Source organism: Podarcis cretensis (genome assembly GCF_951804945.1).
Source record: "Podarcis cretensis genome assembly, chromosome: 4".
NCBI lineage: Eukaryota > Metazoa > Chordata > Lepidosauria > Squamata > Lacertidae > Podarcis > Podarcis cretensis.
In genome coordinates this window covers 33,125,709-33,150,710 of record NC_137173.1, presented here as the reverse complement: position 1 = coordinate 33,150,710, position 25,002 = coordinate 33,125,709, and the positions used below count along the sequence as shown (strand labels likewise).

The 25,002-nt window shown below is 40.8% G+C and overlaps 1 protein-coding gene across 14 annotated transcripts in view; it reads right to left on the bottom strand.

Moving 5' to 3' along the window:
* The window catches only part of ZBTB20 (zinc finger and BTB domain containing 20), a 504,516-nt gene that overhangs the window by 184,824 nt on the left and 294,690 nt on the right, over window positions 1-25,002 (bottom strand). For 13 of the 14 annotated variants that reach the window (XM_079973673.1, XM_079973666.1, XM_079973667.1 and 10 more), the window contains one exon: window positions 3,316-3,376. The exons of the other annotated variant lie outside the window; for it this stretch is intronic. The gene's annotated coding sequence lies outside the window, so the exon portion shown is untranslated. The remainder of the gene's footprint in view (window positions 1-3,315; window positions 3,377-25,002) is intronic. 14 annotated transcript variants of the gene reach the window in all.

The following is a 25,002-nucleotide window of genomic DNA, read 5'->3' as shown; positions in this document are numbered from 1 at the left end:
ACATAGCTTGTCAAGATTTTGTATGGTATAAGAAAAACACCAATGTTATTTCACAACCCATTATTTTCACAAGAATATGAATCGAGGAGATAAACTATGTCAATTTCCTCAGAGCACACTTATTATAGGATATTGTTTGAACCCACACTAATGACTCCTCGAGGTTAGTTATTACAGTGATTAGAAGCTAGGAGGATATTTTCTGTGGTGCTACAGAACAGAAAGTCAGCATTAAGAAAACCTTAACAACCCAGTGAAAGTAATGGCCTGAGTGCGCAGTCAGTGCTTCTGCTGTTTTAAACAAGGGAAATAAACCGAGCAGAAGCTGAAGCAGTGAACTAACTAGATCTTTGGTTCTCCAAATCAATAAGCTGTTTTATTTCTGAAAAGTAAATGCTGTATAGATGGCCTTCACTCACTTTTCACCCCATTCAGGCTCCTTTTTTATTTTTATAAGTAAGCTATATGGTAATAAAGGTATTTGTTGCAAAGCTCGTCAATTCAACAGAAATCCTGTATTTCAAATGATGAAAATGCCCACATTGGGGGAGAGATGTATAAAACCTCCTCAATTATTTCTGCAGATATTTCTGCCTAACTAAACAGCAGCACTGTACATTTGGAGCCCTTTTTCACAGAAGCAGGTATTTCATTTTTATGGGTAGAAAATTCCGAAGTATTACTTTGCAGGTTGTCTTATATCATTTGCCATTTACATTTGAAGAGATTCAACATATGGTACAACATATGGTTCCCTGTTAAGAAAGCACAGACCTGGCTTAATCACAGAGCAGTCCTCACTCAGAAGACAACACACAAGCCTGCCTGGAGCCACAACTCTAAGCCTCTCTATATATCCCTTGGAACTTGCCCCAAGCCACACCCTTCCCCTTGCTTCAAATCCAAGTGTTTTTGCTGGGCTGGAACGTGATAACAACCACTTTCCCTGCTCTGGGTGGGCAGTGGTTGCAGGCCCTTGCAGACTGCCCTCAATTCCCAGGGCAGCCAGGAGTTACATCCCTGCAGCTGGCCACAGAGCTTCCAGCACCTACATAGATGGCCACCTACATAGATTAGCACCTTGGGGGTGGCCAGAATCCTTGGCATGGCGCTGTTCAAAATTTCAGCCCTCTAGCGGAAGGCTGGAATGGAATTACATTCGAAGCCTGAAGTTGTGGCTAATTTTTATCCCAGATTGTTGTCTTGTCAAGTCTGTTCCTTTACACCTAGAAAATTGTCTATGGGGAAATGTGCTCTTTGTGTTGCAAATGACTTCTCATCTCTGGTATATATGGACAAAACCTTCCCTTTCCTCTCTGCCCCCCAAGGAAACTTATTCAGGGTATGGAAATGTCTAAATGTGCATAGATCAATACTCCAAAATATTAGCATGGCTATGGAGCATGCCTATGTTTGCAACTGCAGAATTGTCTAGTGTACCTCTTTCCCCATTTTTTCCTTAACACTTACTCACAAATGTGATTTGCTATTCTGTAATTTAAAATTATTCCTACTATATGTGATGCTCATTTTTTGGTATCATCAGCAACCAGTTGTCTATCTCTTCTTATGCTTTCTGCATAAGAAAGTAACTGCTTTGAATTCCATGCTGCCTGGTAAGCAACCGACCCAGATATCACAAAAGTCTATTCACAAGTGGAAGCACTTGTGAATGCGGTATGGCAGCAATATAAAACACTGTAATATTAAGAAAGTCATGGGGGGGAAGTTACTGCCTAGACACACATCTGAGTAGAGATGCAGAATTGGGAAAACGTATCTCTAAAACACATCATTTGAAAGGCACACCTCTTCTCTAGGTCAATTTTCTATACACAGAAAGAGAGCTTGTTGATCAGATCAAATACTGTAATCCAGCTATCACACTCCTTCTCATCATGGTCAACCAGATGCATCTTGAAAAGTCCACAAGCAAGGCACGAGGGCAACATTCTTGTCCCATTGTTGCTACCCAGCAACCAGTATTCAAAACACAAGTAAGGTCCATAAGAAAATGTTGCTGTGTTGCCTACTGCCAGTTATGCCCTCTTGCATTTCCCCTCCTTCCTGGTTTTCTATCTCAGCCATGAAAACAGTCACCCAGCATTCCAAAGCCACTGAGCATGCTCTGTCCTCCATGATGCTCACCCATTTCCCACTGTCCTCCAGGTTTGTTTTTTTAAAATCATGTGTTTCTTCCAAGCCTGTTGATCTTCAGCCATTTTGGCTACTTAAAAACTGCCTCAGATCCCTTAAGCACCGTTGCTCACACCTGCCAGGTAAAGCTTGTCTGATAGGATGTGGGATAAAGCAAGTGATTAGTGTGGTAGTGGCAGCAATCAGCTGTGCTATGTAAGGGCTCTGATGGCAGCAAGAGCAGTAAGGCTGACAGCAGGAGGACCTGGTGCGGGGGACAGACTGGACCAGTGATGGCACCAGTGGTTGCACTATGCTGAGAGCCCATAAGTCTCATGCATCCACTGCCTTGTCTATCATGTCTGCAGTGGCAGACTTTGGGCTTTAAAATTTCAGCAGTGCCCTGTGCAATGCCAAAATTTGGCACCTTACCATCTCTCGACTTCTGTTGTTTGTCATTGTTGCTGTACCCCCTGTGGCCCCTGTTGGCTCGGCACCCAGTGCAGGCAAACCAATCGAGCTCCCCTAAATTGGCATCTGATAACTGATTGGTTACTACATAAAAATCAAACACTGCTGTGGTCATACGTGACATCCTTGCTTGCTAAAACAAGGGGACTTAACTGCATTATGGAAAAACATATTAGCAGAAAATACAAAGGTTCCAAATTCTTGTAAACAAGAATGCATGCTATGTGAGCTGCAGATCTGTCAGCTGACATTTCACTTGGAAACATTCAAGGAAGGCTGGAATCTTATTAATGTTGCTATCTACTCAGAAAAAGTTCTTTTTGCTATAGCAAGAGTTAAGGCTGATCATCCAAAAAAATGTATTTTGTGAGATGCCGCTTTCGGCCTTGTAATTTATAAGTAAAAGGGCCAAGAAAACAGTAAGAAAACCAAACACCTGAAAAGTAATTTATGACACAGGCATTTTTAGTCTACAACTCTTCGGAGAGGTAAATTCAACAGAGGAAACAATTTGAGGGATCCAAAGTTATTAAGGTTAACAGTTTCGTAATATGTTATTTTCAAAGTGTGCCTACCAGGCCAAGGAGACAAGTCCCATTGAACAGACATGGATTCTTCATAATTGTCAAAGCTAAGTGTACAGCTGATAACTGGAAATGCACTTGGTTTTACATTTTTTTGTTACAGACTTCTACACAGATGACTTACCTTATAGCAAGTGAGTCTGTAGCTGTTTGGTGCTTTGTAACTCAGAAATGTTTGCTGTTTTCTGGAATTGAAAAAGTTAAAAAGAGAACATGATGATCATGGAAGATTTAGTGGAATTGGCTTGTCAAAATGATGAAGCAGAAAGGGCTTTTATAGAGTATGTTCACAACAAAAAAACTTTAACATAATGTATAAAAGTGCAGAGTGGCTTTTGTCACGGCTAAGGAAAAAAAGCAGTATCATTAATTCAGACAGTAAGTGTAAGACTCTGTTGAAAATCTCCTTGGGATAGATCACAGAATTATATTCTTGGCTAGATAAATGGAACCTGGCAAGTCCCAGTTCTTGTTGCGATGCTTTATAAAATGCCATTGGGTTTCTGCATTCTGTCATCTACAGTACATGATAAGAAAAGGGTTGGGCTGTTTTCTTCAGTATCTATCTACAATCTTACTGAAGGCTACAAATGTCTAAAATGGAGGTGGGGGGAGGCTCCAATAAAGCTATCTCTTAAACACATTCTGTTCAGATTTGTTACTTTCTCCAGATTTAATTATGAGAAGCTACCTTATTATGAAACCTGCAACAAAGGCTTGGCTCAAGAAACTGATGCCCAAACAATGCTCTGTTTCCTTCACACTCCTGATACACAGTCTGCCCAATCATTCAGACCATAATCCCCTTTTTTGTTTCCACATCTAGACTCTCCATACAAGGTCATTAAAACACATGTACCTCTTAATATTTTTTTCAGGCTTCCTGCTCAGAGACGGTGCTCTATTATGCTTTTCAAAATAGTAAATAAGTAAGTAAAGCGAAGTGGAAAATATTTATGCTCGGTCAATCTAGTTGAGGTGGGGAGCAACAGCGAGAAACAGAAGGAAGTGAGTGACCGTGATGTATCTCAAGTCAAGTAAGAGAATAAAAATGCCTCAGAGAGCTACTGATATGTTGTTTCACCTTCAGTGTTAGGTAAGGCCATGAGAACAAATACAAAGGGAAAATGTATTACAAGTCATTATTATCAATACAAGCCAAGCCTCATTAATTGATTTACAAATGGGAAGGGTTTCAGCCTGACATTTGAAATTGTATCCTGCAATCCTTCCCATCAATCACATCTGGGTAAGGCTTCACGTTAAGCCTTTTCTCTTTGGGATTACTCATGAGTAATAATCACCCCAAGTTGGGATGCTTTCTTATTCACAGACCTGTCTGCAGGGAGAGCAAAAGGCTCTTATTTAAAATGCTGTCACTCCATGCCAGACAATCTTTACTTGGTGAAGAGCTGCAGCAGGCTCGCAACTAGGAAAAGCTCCATTTCAAACAGGAGGTTGGAGATGTCCCAGCCAGCTGGTCTGCTCATACGTTTCCAGTGAACTGCTTTTCATGGCAGGATGGGTGCTCACTCATGAACAATTATGTTGTTTCTAGTTGTGGATTGCAGAGCAAAGCAGTAGCCTAGTTCACACATATCATTCTGAAGCGCTTTGTTAAAGAGCGAAAGAACAGATTCCTGCAGTGCTACCTCTTACAAGCTCAACATTTGGTAACACTTTTATTAGAACCAACCCAAATGTCTCAGAATATTGGGCAAGCTTTTGAACTCTTTATGAGACTGAATGCCAAGCAAAAGGAGATGGGGAGAAAAAGAGAAAAAGCCCACTTGATGTTGAAGTCAAAAGGTCTACATTTAGCACAGTCTAAAGATGGGGGATACAGCAAACATAGCTGGATTCTGTGCTAGCTGATTTCCATATTTTTGTTGAAAGTTACATTAAATTATGGCAAATATCTGGCTGTTATATTTCAAGAACTGATTTGCTGGATCAGACCAGTCTACCCAGTCCAGCATCCGTTTTCCAACAGTGGCCAAGCAGATGCTTCTGGGGACAATGAAGGCATGATGAAAATTGCCTCTCTGCATTTTTTTTAAAGAAGCATTTTTACAGAAGCTCTCCAACCCCGCCTCATTTTATTCTTAAACACTATACTCACACTAATCTCTTTGAGCACCAATAGCATATTTCCCATTCAGACATAAAAGATAATCAGTAGCTTCCATGCATGTTCCTGAGTTTGAATTTTACACTTTCCTTTCCTGTTGGTCGCTTCATTACACAGCAGTCCGGATACCAAAACACTATACTTTTTAAAAAATGCAGACCCTGCTTTTTCATTCAAGCCAACACCTGAATCTTTGTAAACCAAAACATAATGTCTAAATTCAAGGTGTCTGTGATGTTGTTTTAGAACTGTATAACCCCAAAGTACTCATGACTACTGCATGTAAAACTGCTGAACATAAAAACAGCAAGGAATTTCAAAAAGCCCAAACTAAATGCTCCAATATTCCATAAGTCCTGCCTTGGTGTCCCCACCCCCCCATAAGGTGCAGCTACAGAACCCCATGAAATTTTGACTTGACATCACACCCACAGTAAGATGGCATCACATATTGCTTGCCCCAGGCACATAAGGTGTGCAGCCTGCCTGGGATGGGTTGGCCCTGTCATGAAGGCCGCCCCTTGACATGGCTCAAGTGTGTCATTCCTGCCAGCACCGCCTCTTGGAAGGTATGCTATGGCTCATTGGCCCCCATGTGGGCTCCTGGACAGCAATTCTCCTTCCTGGACCTTTTTAACGGGCTAACCTGATGTTAAAGAATACCACCCAATGCTTTATCTCCCAAAGTTGTGATGTCTGCTAAGAGGCAGGTGAAATCCTACAAACAGGCCAATTAGACTGCAGGAAAAAATCCTCCCTGGCCCCAAAATATGATGGCCAAGAATTCCATAGCAATGTCCTCACACTGTTGAGCCCTATCACCTGTGGGCTGAAAGATAACAATGAGGCAGAGTGCTGTTCCATTTTAAAGCGGGAAGGTGGTCTTGGCTGCCACCAGGCCTCTGCCCCGGCGCTCTCCTGATTGGCTGGATTAGCAGCCAATTTTGTTCCAGGAAACGTGCAGTTGGAAGCGGGGAGCTCGCTTTACCTTCTGGCCACATGTAGCGACCCTCCTCCTCTGTTTCCAGGTTCCCGGCCTGCTGCCTGCTGCACGCTGCACCAGGCAGCAAATGGCACCACCCACAAAGGACACGGCAAGCCTTCATTTTTGCTGTATGTCCTATCCTCCAAGACCAAAATAGCAAGATTCCATACCAAAGTATACATGCAGAGAAACACTACTGGCCACAACTGCTATACAGTATACTGTAAGCTGCAGCCACACAACTTCATGAAACCTAGTTTACACATAGATTTGGAAGAACTAGAATTCAGAGCAGCAGAAAGAGGCACGTTATAGAAAAATATAACATAAATTTATTTTCCACAAATTGTAACCCTTTCCAATATGTTAATTATGTACAGAATTAACTGTACATGCAACATCATTTGAAAGAAAGCGAACACCTTTCTTTCTTCTAGAAAACTAAAATGAAATGAAATGAAGTATAAGAACATATTTTAAATATAAGGAACCTTTACCTAGATAGTTTATAAATACACTGCCATAATGCACCATAAGAGAACAGATTCCCGAAATCATGAGGACAGTACATTACCAGATTAATATTAATCTCTAGAGTGCTAGATTAATTTCCTGTCCATGTTAATGTCCTTTTGATTACAACAGAAAATAATCATTGGGGGGTGAAGAGATCTTTCAATCGCAAAAGTAGCTAAGACTTAAAACATTAACAACTTTTAGAGCTTTTAGCCCAATATGTATAATTAAACGTAAAAAGCTAGGTCAATGCAATGTTATCTCTCCCCCTCCAGTTGTGCAGAAATCATAGAAATTTGGGGTCAAAGTTTACACAATAGATTCCACACTGGCTTCGTTTGCACTGATGAAAAGAATCTATACTGAATTCAGTGTGTTTACTGCAAACAAAAGAACCAATCAAGTGTGTGGGTTGTGGATGGAAGAGAAATTTATCATGCTTATGTAAACAAAAATACAGAACAGAGCATATATTTTATTCACATATTAAAAATGTTTAAATCATAACAATCTGCTCCAATACTTCCTGAGACAAAGGAAGCTACCGTATAGTGAATAAGCCATTGGCCCATCTAGCTTAATATCGTCTACACTGAATGACTGGCTCTGTCAGTTTTATATGGGAGTCTTTTCCAGCCCGACCTGAAGATGCCAGTAACTAAAGTTGGGTCTTCCTTTCAGTCACTTTTAAAGTGCAGTCCTATACTTATGTACCTAACAGTAAGTCATATTGAACTCAATGGGATTCACCTCTGAGCAGGGGTGAAGGGAATGCCACCCTTCTGACAGTGGTGTTCCTGCTGCTTGTTGGAGTGTGAGCCATGGTGGGTGCTGACTCGCCACACAGACTCGACCTCAATGTCAGCCTGCCCCTCCCTGGTCTTGTAAGCGACAGTGACACTGAAGTTTGGAGGGTGGTAGCATAGCACTGCTTCACCATGCCAGTCACTCCTGCTTCTGAGTAGGCATGTACAGAATTGCAATGTAAATCATCAAGAAAATCCTGGCACATGCACCTGACAGGGACTCAAGGCGGCTTACAGATAAATGCATGCATTCATTTGGTCACTCATTCAGGACTTCCATGTATGAATCGGAACACATGGGGCTCTACAATATGAGCAATTGGCTGAGATTTGTCAAATGGAACCTATTTCTCAATGATATGCAACATGTTGAAAAACTTAGTATTGAAGATTGCATCTTCAACATTTCACAATTATCATTGGATTTTAACACACAGCCACCATTTTAGACAAGAGGTATTTCTTAAGTGTTACTACATCAGAATTTTTTTTTTAAGTCATACTGAAAGCAACCAGGTTCTGCATCAGTACACTCCCTCAGATTTTTTAGCAAAAGCAAGAAGTGAAGGCTGAGGAAATTTGAAAATGTAAATAGAAAAATGTCCTTGATATTTCTTTTAAAACCAGGGAAAAATAATAATGTGCTTTTATTGGACTATGTAGGTCATCAAATATAACTGCATGTACAACTTATTGTAATGTCTAGTCCTCATAAATGGATTAATGGATTTCTTTTTTCAGACTTTCCAAAACAATACTCACTTTGAGCTTAAAACACAAATGAGAATTTTCAGCCAAAAAGGTCATTGTTTCAGAAGTTACAAACCACTGTAGACAGAGGACTCAGAATGAAAGTGCTGCTTCATCTATAACTATTATAAAGATAGCTAATGAATTTAAAGTACATTCTGGAAAGAATAAATAAAATTTGCAATACTGATGTGCCCTATATAGACTACAGGAAAGTGACCAAGTGAGAAAATGCCAAATAAAAATTGTCTTGTTCTAGAGCCATCCATTCAGAAGAAATATTCAGAGATTGTTCCATTGCATCTATATATTTCAGTAAAGCCTTAAGAGCTACACTCTTAAATGTAAAAAATATATACTTTTTATGCTAAATAATATTGGTTCTAATTGATGCCAGTTCTCAGCCTTACTTAGCTTCCAACTAGTATTTGCTCTGCTGCAGACCCAACACACAGGGTTGTGTATTTGTGTTTTATTAGAGGGCTGGAGAAATATCATCATCTCAGCTGTGAGTCCTGGAATACCTGCTCCCTGCCTTGCAGGCCTTTTCCCACCTGGCCTGGGAGGTTGAGGCTCAGACTGACTCCAGCTACAGTTCTTTCGGGGGATACAGACACATAGAGAAAGCTTTTCTAAAAAAAAAATGGCTCTAGAAATTTAATTCTCACCCCTGCTTATAAATGACAGTAAAATAAATGATACACAACTTGTTTTAGCATAGCAATCTTCCGGTACTCTGGATGGCACTCACTAAAACCTCACATTTCTTTTTTCTTTTTTTTAAATAATTTTTATTAACTGGCCAATCACATCAAATTAAATCACATCATATAAATTCCGAATTACAAAGCCAAATTTTTAAATTTTGTTGGGGGAACCCATACTTCAAGATCCAAAGGGGAATTCAGATCATCTTCTTATTACTGCGTTAATGTCCAAATCAGTCCCAATCAGTCCAAACAAAGTTCATAATTCTATCCAGTCTTATCTTGGTGTTGCCACATCATATCTTGTTCGTATAATTTCTCTTTTTCCTTTACGATCTCTTCTGTTAGTCTCCTTAAGCCGATAGCAAGTGTAATAATCCTGTGTGGATTTCCCGTTCCTCCACTAAGTCTAGATGGTTTCCATATATCTCCTTCGTAGATAACATCACTTTATCCATCGTAAATTTTGGCATTTGTCACTCTTAAGTCCCACCGAGGAGTTGATTCACGATATGTAAACAACTCTATTTCTCTCTTTCTCCTCCCAGACCCAAGAGCTCCCACAATGCCTCACAAAATGGCGAACGGCATTTTTTCCTGACTGCGTCACTCCAAAACTCTTAGCTTTCCAGCTTCATCTTGAAACATTGCTTTGGATCGAAAGTTTATCTCCACACAGCCTTAAATCCACAGCTTAAGTCCTTAATTTCTGACTCATTAGGGGAGGGGGATTCTTGTTAAATCACATAAAAAGGTAGAGGCAGGTTTTTCCCCCCCTCCCCCCTCAGTCATTACCGTATCTTGACGTTCTTCTCGTATTTTATTGTTGTCTTGTTATCAGAGATCTCTTCTGTCAGCAGTATTTACTCCCCTTTTTCCTTGATGTATGTGCAATTAATCATGGTCCAAATTATTTCTTTTAAAGATCATTGCAACCAGCGGCGCGAATCGGGGACGGCGTCGAGGAGTGCCGAAAATCCCACAGGAGGGCTTTGTGCCTAGTGCCCCCACCCCCACAAATTCGGGGGTGGTATAGGGCACAGCAGGCAAGGGCCGTCCCCCCCATAATCCTGGGGGGGGTTAAGGAGGCTAATTACCCCCATCATAGCCTCCAAATTACCCCGTGTGGGTCGGAGAGATGTTATTGTCAGCCATCTTCCGATGCGCCACCTAGTGGCCCCCTAAAACCTCACATTTCTTACTTGTGCTGTTACATTCCTCATTTCTATGTAACATTTGAACAATCTGTCAAGGATGTGAAGATTCTGGCAGCATTTGTTCCTTTGCTACCAGTTTATGCCTGTTACAGCATAGTGTGTAATTGGTGGCTCGGACTCTAATTGGCTTGGTAACATGGGACAACATCTACTTTTGTGTGCTAGTTTATCAAGCCAAGCCATACTGACTGCTGGTTGGCCAAAGTACTAAGTGTAGCTGATTTGTTTGTACAGTAAACATGACACTGCACAAGACTGATGCTCTAGAGAAACTTACTTCGTAACGCACAGCGAATGTGGTGCTCTGGACTTTTATGCAACATTCATTTTCAGCCTTGAGGTTACCAGAGCACAGATTACTGTAGTTATCTTGTAGTTAAACTGATGAAAGGCACATCACACCGCTGAAGCCACTTGTACCTCAACAGCAAAGGATGAAAGAAAACACCCAAACCATGAACCCTCTCCTTCAGAGGGGGTGTGATTACACCACTCAGCTGGTCAGAAGAATCACCCACCAACAGCATCTCAGTCCTGTCTGGAATAAGCTTCTGTTTATCAGCCCTCATCCAGTCCATTATCACAACCAAGCACTGATTCACTCCCTCACCTGCAGAAAATGAAAAGGACAACTAGAGCTGTGTGTTGTCAGTATACTGATGACAACACATTCCAAAACATTATGACCCCACTCAGTGACTTCCGCAGATGTTAAACAGCATGGGGGACATAACCAACCCATGTAGAACCCCATTCTGGAGAACCCACAAAGCTGAATAATGCTGAATAACAACCACCTTCTGGAGGCAGTCTTCCTAGTAGGAGCAGAAGCATCATAATGCACACTCTTGTTTTTTAAGTTGAAAGGTCTGCCTGTTGCACCTTTTGAACTGTGATGGGTATCATCACTTAACATTGCAGTCACTGAGGGCTGAACTTGTGTGAGAGACCTTATCATATATTAATACTCATGGAATAAGTCCCTGAGCCAGCAGCTGGATGTTTATGTTTATAGCTCTGTTATTCAATAAAGCTGTGCCCCAACCTGCCCCCCCACCGCAACCCACTACTTCAGGGATCCCTAAAAAGTCTTATGAATGACAGCAACGAATTCTAACTTTTGCTTTCCATTAAAAAAAACAACAACACACCACTGTGAGAAGACAGGACAAGATCTTGGTGTATTTTGAAGGAACATTCTAGCAAACTCAAGTAAAGAATATCCACTGTGTCAGTTGGTGATATTAGAGCAAAGAATTCTAAAAATCCTGTTTTAGAGCACACATTCACAGAAACCAGTGACTGTTATTTCAGTAACAAGAACAATACTTTTATGTGGATGTGTTAATCTCATTTTGCTAGTAGCCAGTCAACGCTGCCCTTCATTTTCATTTTCCGAAGTGAATGCCCTCTTCCTTTTCCCCTAGTGAGATAGAATTGTTTGTACCATATCAGAGCCTACACATTTTAGTAAATAATGTTAGTGCTGTGAAAGTCTCAACATCAACATATGTCTTCACAGACTGATTCTAGATATAATTTCTCGCCTAAACAGACTTAAATGATAGTTTCTGCTTTGATCTTTTCTCTCCCTGCTCTGTTAGGGGCACCATATCTGCAGGGCTTGGAGTTTATAAAAAGGCAGCCATGTTTTATAAGCCTTTGATGATATCTTTAAACATAGCTTTGATTTTAAAGTTGCATTCAACACTTTCTCCATTAACCTTGATTCCATTTTGGAATTAGAATCACTGTGGCTCTCCCAAAAGGCCAATTTGGAAATCTGCAGTCACTTGCAGACTGGATTTTCTTTTTGCGTCCCTTTATAAGGGAACACAGAAGGGTTAACATACTTATGTTACTGAAAGTATATTGCTTTTAAATAAAAAAAATATATATGGATGTTTACTCAGAATTAAGGCCTATTGTGTTTAATGGGGCTTGCTTCTCCTTAATGAGTGTGGACAGTATTCATGCAGCCTCATCTATTTCACAAGTTTCCAAACTACTGCATGTTGCAAAGCATTCAAAATGGTGTTCTAAAGAGTACACTTGGTTAATACGGAACTCTGGTGAGTCCTGCGGTACCTCATCATGGCTCCCCATGAATAGACCAGAAAGCATTCGCCACTGTGCATCACAAAAAAGAATGATATTCTTGGGTAAATTGTCTTGCTTGGAAACTTGTACTGCATACAATTAATGATCTTTTCACTGAAGACCTCCTCAGTCCCCGCAAACACAGTTAAAAAGCCAATGTTCTTTCCATTGGAAACTGCAAACTACAATGGTTCAGTCATTTAATAACGGGTAGGTCACTGGTTTAGTGTAACATATGCAGAGTTAGGTTTAGTCTAGGGAGACCCAGATTCAAATCCCTACTCAGACAGATACTAGATGTATGGTGATTGACCCAGATTTTTGAATGCAATATATAAACTAGGTGATAGGGCTTGCTTTAATAACAAAAGTGCAAGGTGAGAGAGGGGCACTGAAGCTGAGGGGCACTTCCTGCAGTTCCAGAGTTTATCCAGAGTTTATCCCCCACCCAGAGTTTAACCAGAGTTTATCCCCCACCCTGCAGGCAGTTCAGAGCCTGGGTTAGGGACTAGAGTTGAGAGGAGAGGCTGCAGGGAGATGGTTCAGAACCACTTACCCTTTCATTCCTTTTGCTTTAGAAATTGGGACTTCGCCATAAATCTCAGTGGGAGACTGGGCAAATCATTAACTCTCAACTTAACCTACACTGAAAGAATGCTATGAGGGTAAGATCACCCTTAGCTTCTTGGAGAAAAGATGGCATAAAAAGAAATACAATTAATTAAATGAAGTCTGCCTAGCATTAGTACATATGACAATTTGAACCTAGTGTAGTGGTTTGAGTGAAACATAAATGCAATCAAGTTTATCTTCCCTAGCAAATGACTCATATAAATGACTCCTAAAAACAGAATTCAAGGCACCATCATGTCATCTCTTGCAGTGATGATCCAAGCCCAGGTGAGAAAGAAAGAGGCCAGTCTGTTACTGTATCAATTGCTGGATAGGCTTCATAGCCTTTGAACTGGCTACAGAGAAACTCAATATATATAAGATATGTACATCAGAATCTCAGGCCTTCGTTAGGAGATAGTAGAAGCACTGCTGTGATTGTGGAGACTGCAAAGAGGTTGCTTAACCAGGATCACAAGGTAAACATGTGGCTCCCAAAAGCAGCGGTCTCCAACCTGGTTGGGCAAACAGATGGCTCCCTACAACAGCCGTCATCAGCTTGGTACCCTCAAGATAATTTGGTCTTGGTTGCGCTGGTCGATGATCTCTGGTGGGCTAGAGACAAAGGTGAGAGATGTTTCCTAATTCTGCTGATCTCTTCAGCGGCTTTTGATACCACCGACCATAAGATCCTTCTGGACCATCTTGAGGGGCTGGGAGCTGGGGGCACTGTTATACAGTGGTTCCGCTCCTTCCTCCTGGGTTGCGTTCAGAAAGTGGTGTTGGGGGATGAGTGTTCAAACCCCTGGGGTCTCAGGATTCTGTCCTCTCCCCCATGCTTTTCAACATCTACATGAAGCTGCTGGGAGAAATCATCAGGGGGGTTGGGCTGGGTGCTCATCAGTATGCAGATGATACCCAGCTCTTTCCCATTCTTTCAAATCAGAACCAGTGAAGGCGGTGAAGGTCCTGTGTGAGTGTCTGAAGGCGGTTGGAGGATGGATGGTGGCTAACAGATTGAGGTTAAATCCTGACAAGACAGAAGTACTGTTTTGGGGGGACAGGAGGCAGGCAGGTATGGAGGACTCTCTGGTCCTGAATGGGGTAACTATGCCCCTGAAGGACCAGGTGCAAAGCCTGGGAGTCATTTTGGACTCGCAGCTGTCCATGGAGGCATAGGTCAATTCTGTGTCCAGGGCAGCTGTTTACCAGCTCCATCTGGTACGCAGGCTGAGACCATACCTGCCCACAGACTGTCTTGCCAGAGTGGTGCATGCTCTGGTTATCTCCCGCTTGGACTACTGCAATGCACCCTACCTTTGAAGGTGACCAGGAAACTACAACTACTCCAGAATGCAGCAACTAGACTGATTACTGGGAGCGGCCACTGAGACCACATAACACCAGTCTTGAAAGACCTACATTGGCTCCCAGTATGTTTCCGAGCACATTTCAAAGTGTTGGTGCTGACCTTTAAAGCCCTAAACGGCCTCAGCTCATACCTGAAGGAGCGTCTCCACCCCCATCATTCTGCCCGGACACTGAGGTCCAGCGCCAAGGGCCTTCTGGCGGTTCCCTCACTGCGAGAAGTAAAGTTACAGGGAACCAGGCAGAGGGCCTTCTTGGTAGTGGCACTCACCTTGTGGAACACCCTCCCACCAGATGTCAAAGGAAAAAACAACTACCAGACATTTAGGATACATCTGAAGGCAGCCCTGTTTAGGGAAACTTTTAATATCTGAAGGACTATTGTATTTTAATATTTTGTTGGAAGCCACCCAGAGTGGTTGGGGAAATATAAACAATAAATTGTTATTTATTATTATTATTATTATTATTATTATTAGGACTATAACTCCCATCTGCCCCAGTCAATTCAGCTGCTGAGAGCTGTAGTCTAAAACATCTGGAGGGCACCGGGTTGGTGAAAGATGCCCTACAATTACTGTATGTATCTCTTGAGGTACATCCTCTATATTATTCCTTTCCATTTCCCAATTCAACTTTGACAGAAAAGAACTTGCCAGGTAATCTACTTGCATCATTTCCCCCCCTTTCCAACTATTTGCATGTGTTGTAACTTTTAAGGACTAGCAGCTTATCTGACATTTTTCAAGTGGTGCTGCTTATGACCAGCTCTTTCCCCCCACTTTCCCCTGCCATTCCATTATAGGCGGAAACATTCTTGTCCTGCTGGAAAACATTCAGTGCCAAGAAGGCCCATCTTTATGCTGATAACACTAAAATATAAAATAATGCCAACAGCTGGTGCTACAAATGGCTTTTAAAAACGATGTTCATTCACTAAATTCCTCTTGCTACTTTTGACATGAAACACGCAGTCTCTAATTATTCTGATCAAGACGGTGAAATACAAAAACAAACTTTAATTGTGTTTAACAGATATTTAATCAGGATTCACTGAACTACAGATTAAAGCTGAAATTCATAAACCATAATTACCCGATTGTCGCAATCTTTTTGGTCCACATTCTGCTTCCGTCTGGGCGTCTGGCACTTTGCCCTGAATTTCTTTTAGTGTCTTCTCAGCTTCGTTGCTGCTCATGTTTTTCCAGCAGATATTTAGCACAGATTACAAAATATCTGTTCCTGGCAACTTTATTAGCTTTTTTTTTTCTAGCAAAAAGTTTATTCCTTTTATCCCTACGTCAGAAATCCTGGATTAGGGATGTAGTAGCCTGCTGCAATCGTATCAACTATGAGATTGGCTTTGTCCTGCCACAAAGTCCTAATAGATGATATCTCTCTCTCTCTCTCTCTCTCTCTCTCTCTCTCTGCGATGCAAGGCTTTTATATTAGCATTATACTGATGGCTCACTGCATCAGTGATGTTAATTAGGGTTCCCAGTTTTTTAAATATCGTTCCTGATCCTCGGCCTTTATAACAGCATCCTAGTATGTAGAAGAAAATGAGAGAGGAAGACGAAGAAGAAATTAAACTGCCACATTTTTTCCTCATCACTTTTATCTTCATGCCAGGAACTACTTCACCTGCTAAATTTATGCCTGGCACAGTAGTAAAGCAAGTTAAAAAGATGGCAAGCTTCATGTGACATCATTAAGTTGGACCATTTGACTCCAACATCTTGGAAAGTGTAAGAGGATAAATGGAACAGGCAGGAAGTTTATCATTTTCTCATACTGGTGAATTGGAGGGCTGGGTGGTGGTGGTGGTGGGGCTTCTTTTGTCTACTTCCTCAGTTTCAGTCTCTTCCCACCACACTCTTCATCTTACTCCCTACTGCATCGGGTTGCAGTTGTTTATTGCCCACCTGGCCCTCTTTTATCCTTTATATCGGGTTTTGGTTCCTGGCTCACTGTTGTTGTTTTCTTCCTACAGATAATACTGGTACTCAGGCACTACAATATTAATCCGGATAATCTGTTTGATTCTTCTGGTTCTCATTTTCTCTCTTCTATCACTTCTTTTGATATGAAATCTCAGATTAATTTTGCTACTCTTTTGGTGTAGCTCATATCCCACCTCAACTGAGTTCTGCTCTTGGCCTGAGCTGTGGTTTACTCTTTGCATTTGATATCTTCATCCCTGTGCTAGGCTGGCTGAACGTCTTTGGAAGCAGACTAAGAAATGGACTGATTTATGTTAATTATAAATTTCTTCTTTCTTCTTTTTTATCCTCTCTTTCTTTTGTCAAGAAGCAGTACTATTCTTCTTTAACTTCTGGGAATCCTCATTGTTGTTGTTTTGTTTTTTGCTACTTTTAACTCACTCTTGAAGGCTGCTCCACTGTCTCTTCCTTCTTAACTCAGGATTTTGCCACGTTTTTTCGTATAAGATTCATATTATTTGTTCTGTTTTTGCAGCAGCTGTTACTCCTCTACTGGCTTTACATACTACCACTCATTCTTTGACTTCTTCTTCAGCCCCTCTAGGTGGTGTCCCATTTGTTGTCCTCTCCCAATCCTTCTACTTGTCCCCTTGATTTGGTTCCAGCTTGTCATCTAACTACCGTTATCATTATCTCTCCACTTTTAACATGTCTCTTTTGTCTGGCTCATTTCCACTAGTGCACACACATGCTACAGTTTCTTCTATTCATAAAAAACCCCTCTTGATCCCTCTTTTCTTTCTGATTATTGTCTCTTCTCTCTGCTGCCTTTTGCTTCTAAACTTTTGGAGTGTGTTGCCTATTCTCATTGATTGGATTTTTTCCCTTCTAGCTTTGCCCTGGATCCTAAAAACTGTCACTCAGAGGTATGCTCCCCTGAATGAGACCCACTTGCTAGAAAGTGGACCTACAGTGCTGCCTATAAAAGGCAGGTCTGAAAGAAGCTGGAGCAGCCTCAGTTCCCCATAGCTTCTAAACGGTTTTTAAAGATCATCAATGGAAGGCTAATCATCCATCTTGAATCTGAAATCAGCTGTTGTATATACAAAAGCTCATGCCAAAAAGCAAACAAAACAGCTAAGTGCTCCAGCACTCTTTGTCATTTTTATTTTACCTTCATGACTCCAGACAAAGCTTGCAATAATCACTCTCAATCAGTTGTGAATCAATGACTCTTATTATGCAAAATAGGGTTCTCCTTTTATTAAAAGTTATACAGTGGTACCTCAGGATGGGAACGGGATCCGTTCCGGAGCCCCATTCGCATCCTGGAGCGAACGTAACCCGTGTCCGCGTGTGCACATTTTGGTGCTTCTGCGCATGCGCGTGACATCATTTGGATGGTCTGTGCATGCGCGCGTGGCGAAACCCGGAAGTAACACGCTCCATTACTTCCGGGTCGCCGCGGAGTGCAACCCGAATTTGCCTAACCCAAAGCGTATTCACCCCAAGGTATGACTGTACATATAGAAGATAAAATTATTTTGGTTAGTGCATTTCCATCAGAATTATGTAGTCCAGATGTCTCACTCTCCTCCATCCCCACAAGAAGGGTAAAATCACACTAGAAATGCAAACAAACATAAATGAACCAAGGAGGTAATAGAACAAATCCTCTGCTTTGACCTCTTTTTCAAAGAGTAAAACTACCAACCCACATGCATCTTCCAGGGAATATGCCCTATTGATTTCAGTGGCACTAGAGATGTGCAGCCCTAGTGCCATATATCCAGCACACAACACCTGACGTAAACAGAAAGAGGCTAGCGATTTCTCAAACGCTCCTTTTCGGCTGGGAAAATAACAGGTATGACTTCCAGTCACCCACAACCCAAATACCCTAAAGTGCACTCTTACTAAGTCCTATATTTGATGTTCAGTTTTACACCTTGGTGACTTTTAATGAAATGCATTTTTTTAAAAAAATCCTTCCAAAACCATTTCTTTCCAGTTTGATACGTTTAAGTTCTATTCATACAGCTTCAAGGCTTTTACCTCCACATTTAAACAGTGATAAAGAAATTGCTATACAGTGTGAGCGTTATTCTTCATTCAGACTGTTCCTCTGAAAACAGTTCACAGGCCTTTGAGATGCAAAAACGTATAAGTCTAATGTAGCCAAGGTCCCCACTTGCTGCACTGCTAAAATCTATTTAGCAGATTCTTCTTGGAAAAATCTGTCCCCAGACTTGAAGCTTAGTGATTTTAAGTGTTTTATGTTAATGATAACGGTTAGTGCTGAGAACAGATGTACCTGGCTGTGGTGCGATCGACTCGATTAGGCTTTTAGGAGTGCTATATTCATATTGGCTTAAATTTTTATGTCAATTTTCAAGGTGTGATGACTGTACTGGGTGTACTCAGTGTTTTTCTCTGATGTGTGATACATCATTTATGTGTGCATTTTCACAATCTGGGAATTTCTGCACAAACAATTGAGTATATTTTCCCTACTGAGTTGCTTACTCAAAACTTCATTCAGCACTTGTATTCTCTCCCTCTATGAAAACTACATTGTTTATCAATGTACAAGTATACGTGAATATTTATTTACAACTACATGTAAAATATGTTTTGCTTCAGTATCAGCTTCAATATCAGTATGTATGGAGAAGTGGGGAAAAAATGCATTCTTCAATATATCATAGGCAGAGTATGGTGTACAATGTGAGATACTTTTTTCTATGTGATAGCAATTTGGGGTATTATGCATGAGTGCATTTTCCCAATGAATAATGATCATAGTGTTAGTACTGTCAGTGAAAGATACTTCACTGCCTGTCTCTAAGTTAACTCTGCATTTGGAAAAATGCCTTTGTTTCAATAAAGAAAATGACACCTTTGCTTCATTTATATAGCCAAACGATGTGAGCCATATACATGAAGGGGCTATCAGCAGGCTTAGGGTAATCCCATCCTACCTCTGGGCAAAATGAGATGGTGGATAACTGAGCTCTCACTAACAGTGTGCTTTGCAGTGCACTGAGCTGCTCTGTAAGGGGGAAAATGTGTTTTAAAGTGGGGAGAAGGGGCAGAAGATCTGGGGTCCAAAGCAAAAGACCTGGAGATCAGGTCCCCTGAGAAACTCCGAGAACAACAGCTCTGCATGTTCTCTAAAAGGAGATGTATTATTTCTGGCCTGTGACCATAATAAATCAATTCAACAATAATATAAGGAAATGTATATTAAGCACCTGTATCTACAGACAGTGAACCTCCCTACTTTGGAAGAGCAACAGAAGCATAGGAAGGAAGACTTCTGGAGAATACTCAGAGCAGCCCTAAACATACAATACCACTTGGGGTAATTATAGCATAGCATTCAACAGGCTGGAGAAATCTTGCAAGACTGAACTCTCAAAAAGCAATTGGCATCTCAGCCTTCAGCCTTTTCAGCTTTAATCAAATCCTTTCACAATGGCTATAAGTTCACACAACTATTCATGGATACCCAAAACACAACTGGGGATGTCAAAGGACATGACTTATGGTACCCATGTGACAAAACAGCAAGGAATTATTAGCACATCAGCCATAAGTAGTCATTTGACTTTGGGTAATTTTTGAGACCATAAACATAAAACTCGTTTATATAATCCCTATGAACTCATCTAGTTGCTGCTAATTCAGAAGTATAAATGTAGATGTTCATTAAAACCATACATGGCAACCATGGAGAGATTGTATACAGTCTGAATAAACTTAAGTAACATGTAGTGTAATCCTTTGCATGTTTCTCAGAAGTAAGTCCTGCTATGCTTAATGGGACTTATTTCCAGCTAGGTATGCATAGGATTGTAGCTTTAAGCAAGAGAGATCTTGCAGGGTTAAAACCCAGGACCATTTAAACAACTATAGTATGAAAAAGCTGGAAACAATATAAAACACATGGGACCACGAAAGACAAGTAAATTACTGTGTTGATCTGAGAAGAGGAACTGAAGGTGTCACTTCAGCTCCAATCAAAAGACTTGGCTTTAGGCCAGAACATCACAGGTTCAGCTTTCATGCCATCATTAAGGCTTGTCCCCAGGATTCAGTATAGCATTAAAAACAGCATCTTCTGGATTTGAAACAATGGCTGATTCTTTCTCTCTCCCGTCCTAAAATTAATAAAATGGATGTGGGTGCTAACTTTCCAACATATTCTTTAGGGCAAAAAACAATCCAGTGAAACAGGCATTTTTTACATTAATTTATCATTATTTTTGTTGGACTCTATACAAAAAAAGTAGTATGAAAACCACCCCAAATGTGATAGCCTGAAGCTGAATCAGGAAATGTGATGAAGCTATGCATGAAATGTAGCAAAATCTTGAGACTGCAGACAGACTGAAACAATCATTCAGTTAATAAATAATCTGTGCTGCTAAAATAAAAGAAACAAAGAGAGAAATGTACAACTGTTTCCCCCCCCCTACCCCACCCTGCTTATGTGTGCAGTGAACCTCCGAATGCATGATCCTTCTTACTGATAAATTTTACATAGAGGAGCCGTCTTCTACACCCCTTTTCCTTCCACCTTTCATTTGGAAACAAAAGGATTAGACCAGGAGGCAAGGAACAGAAACATTGCCACTTAGATCTGAGACTATGCCATAATGGCTGCCTTATGGTCTTGAAACAGCCTTCTGGAATGGGTACAATGGCCCTTCTAATACAGCGTCTTGCTCTCACAGTAGCCATGCCCAGGAGATCCTGCAAGTAGGACCTGAGTGCAAGAGCACCCTCCCCTCCTGTAGTTTTGATCAACTGGTATTCAGAAGCATACCGCTTTCAACCATGAGGCCAGGATGTGGCTGTGAGACCATTAACTTGGGGAGTGGGCAACATGAGCATATCATGCATGCCTTTTGCCAGTCTTCACTGGTTCCCAGTCTATTTTCACAGCTTGAGGCCAGGGTACCTTAGGAAGCAATCTATCCATATGTACCTACCTACTCAGATCTTGAGAACCCCAGAGAGGCTTCCAGGTGAAGCTCTTCTAACTTCCCCCTGTCTTTACTCTGTCATGGTTTTAAGCTTTAAGCTTCAGGGCGAGTCTGCATTGGGAGTACTTCAGAGACCAAGCACTGTCTGAGAGTGCCTCTGTGACACAGAATGCCCTTCCAAGTTCCCAATTTAGCATTTTTTTGTGGAGATGTTTCACAAAAAAACCCAGTCTTGCTACACAGATGGGGGCGGTGGAGGGCTTTCCTCTTCTGTAAGATACTCTGTAAATTTCATTAGCCCAGAATAAAAAGAGCTTTAATAAATACTAGAACTAAATTATTGGTAGCGTTTCCCAAGCCACACTTCAGCTTATAGGAAAGAAGTAAAAATACCCAGAAGTAGTTAACAAGCTTTATTTAGGAGTCTCTCCATTTGACCACAACTATTAGGCATGAGGTGCTTCCCTTTTAAAATACAGTGGTACCTCAGGTTAAAAACTTAATTCGTTCTAGAGGACTGTTCTTAACCTGAAACTGTTCTTAACCTGAGGTTCCACTTTAGCTAATGGGGCCTCCCGCTGCCGCTGGAGCACGATTTCTATTCTCATCCTGAAGCAAAGTTCTTAACCCAAGGTAATAATTCTGGGCTAGCAGAGTCTGTAACTTGAAGTGTCTGTAACCTGAAGCGTCTGTAACCCGAGGTTACACTGTAGTCTGTATTTCATGATGGTGGTTGATGGAATAAATATAAATATTTTCGATGACTTCAGATCTTGGGACCAAATGTACTCCTATGTTACATGCACACTCAACATTAAAACATTACGGTCGACTCATGTCAAGGTGGCAGATTTAATGTCAAACCCTGATGCTTCCAAATGTAGGAAATAATAGGGATGGAATAATGTATTCCCCCACCCCCTGGTCCCAGTTTGCAATTATGAAGAAAATTCCATGCCCTAAAATTCTTACTTTACTCAAAATGCAAATGGCCACATTATTGCAACTTTATGCACGAATTTTGCACTTGCACAAGCCCCCATTAATCAGACTAGGCTCTCAAAGCCACAGCCTTTATAGGCACAGACTCAGAAACGGATTATTCTAACTGCTTACTCTCCACAAAAAATGGTATTTCCTTTAGTTGACTAGAACTGCACATATAATTTACAGAAAAATGACTTGGCTCTTGAGTTTTCAGTTTTTCATGCTTCCACAACAGTCTGTGATTTTTTAAAAAGTCCTAATGAGAATTCATCTGCATTTGAGTATTCATTTCTCCTAATATAAACAAATTTGTATGCCATCTTGCCTAATATAAACAATTTAATGAGCAATTTTCCGTAACAGAATCTGTTTTGTATGTTATTTTCACTTAATATATATATACATACACATTTCTGGTTGTAGAACTACACTGCAAAATGTGGAAAATCGCAAATTTCAATGGATATCTGTCTTTCAATTCATGTATTGTTTCAGGAAGTGTAAATTGGGTAGAGCTGTATTAAAAAGCGAGCCAAGCCAAATTTCTCACACATCCCTACAACCTCGATAACAAATTCTGAAGTAAAACTGCATGGTTCTGAGAAAGAAAATGCACACACCCAAAAAATATTATGATCCAGTCAGAACCCTTAAAACATTTTCTCAACTGATCTCCCACACGGCTCATAAATACCGATCCATAGCTGTGTCAAGCCAAGAAGAGCTTGCTTGTCACTAGTATGACTTTATCAGTGAATGCTACAGTATTACCAATAATAGAAATATTATTAAATCAAAAATCTAAGTGCAAGATTTGGAATTTTTAAAAGCAAATACTTTAGAATCTATTTTTAAAAAAACCATTTATAAGCTGTCTTTCTGTTCAAAGTCCCCCAGGATGATTAACAAATCAAAAGTTAAAAAATAGAACAATAAAAAAGAAGGAACAACTGCCAACCCCCCCCCCCTCCCCTGCAAAACACACACACATCAGCAATCGCCTGATAAAATAGTATAGTCTTGACCAGGCTTCCTCAACCTCGGCCCTCCAGATGTTTTTGGCCTACAACTCCCATGATCCCTAGCTAGCAGGACCAGTGGTCAGGGATGCTGCCCAAGGCCTGCATATGGTAGATGGACAATCCTTCAAGGGAGCACCATGGGAAGAGGGGGACGATCCAAATCCCTGCCAACCACAATGATGAGGGTGGCCGGATCTGAAACATTAGATTACCTCAACAAGTGGGGAGGGTCATTTGTTTATCTTGTGGCCATCATATTTAGCTGCAGCATGGACAGAAGTGGCCTGAGTCAACATAAGTCTTTGCACAGGATTCAGTACAGTGGTACCTTGGTTCTCAAATGCCAAAAACCCGGAAGTTGAATGTCCGATGTGGCTGTCGGCTATTGTTTCCGGGGCGCCTGCTCCAATCAAAAGCTGCACCTTGGTTTTTGAACATTTCGGAAGTCAAACGGACTTCCGGAATGGATTAAGTTTGGCGCTTTTGTTTTTGCTATTTTGCGTTTTTGTTTTGAGGCTTTTTCGGTTAAATTGTTTTTGTGACTGAGTGGAACCCAGTTCAGCTACTGATTGACTGATTGATTGATTGTGACTGTGGAAATGGATAAAAGCCCCCCATCCAAACAATGACTATCCTCAGTGAAGGTAAGAGAAAAAATGTAATTTTAATTTTTATCATCTACAATACTGTCTTATTTATTTTATAGTACAGTACATTGATTACTGCTTTCATTTTATGGATCAGTGGTCTCGTTAGATAGTTAAATTCATGTGAAATTGCTGCTTTAGGGGTTGTTTTCAAAAGTCTGGAACGGATTAATCCGTTTTGCATTACTTTCTATAGGAAAGTGCGCCTTGGTTTTGGAACGCTTTGATTTTGGAACAGACTTCCGGAACTGATTAAGTTTGAGAACCAAGGTACCACTGTATTTCTCAGATGTTGGTAGATGGTGGGCAGAAGGGGACAAGATACGAGTAAAATACGCCTCTTCTATAACATCTTAATAGTAGGGTAAGCAGAGCCCCTGCAGAAGTTGTAAAAGGTGCAGAACTGCTACCAGTAAATGGTAAATAGAGTCCAACTCCCTCCAACTTCATTCTCATTGCCCTGCTACACAGATGTTGTGCCCACTCTTCTGTTCATTGAACCTTTGTTCATGATGTTATGGGATAGTGCATCTGCTGTATGCTGATTTGCTCTTGTGCCATGCATCAGAACCGGGCCATTATACTGTTTCGTTTCAGTTAGAAATGAATTTCTGGTTCTCTTCCTCCATCACCTCACTTGCAATAAAAACAACAACGAAGCAGCTATTTTTTTATTTGAATAAACAGTTCTTATTAGTGGTTCAGATATGGATGAAATATATTGCTACAGCCATGTTTGTTATGTATGATTTACACTGTTTAACGGCATATCATCTTATGATGTTCTTAATTTTGTTATGCTTGGGGGGGAAGGGTTGTTTAGTTTCAAGCATTTAGTCATGGATGCTTGTATTTTGAACTTTGAAAAAATTAATACAAAGGAAATTAAAAAAAAGAAAAAGAAAGAATTTTCAAAATGATGTGGAAATCAAATCTATCCCACAGTAATTTGATTTGCAGGAAATGGAGAGAAAAGCATTGCAAAACAGAATGCCTTGAAGTGCATTGTAATTACTTACATGTGCAAAC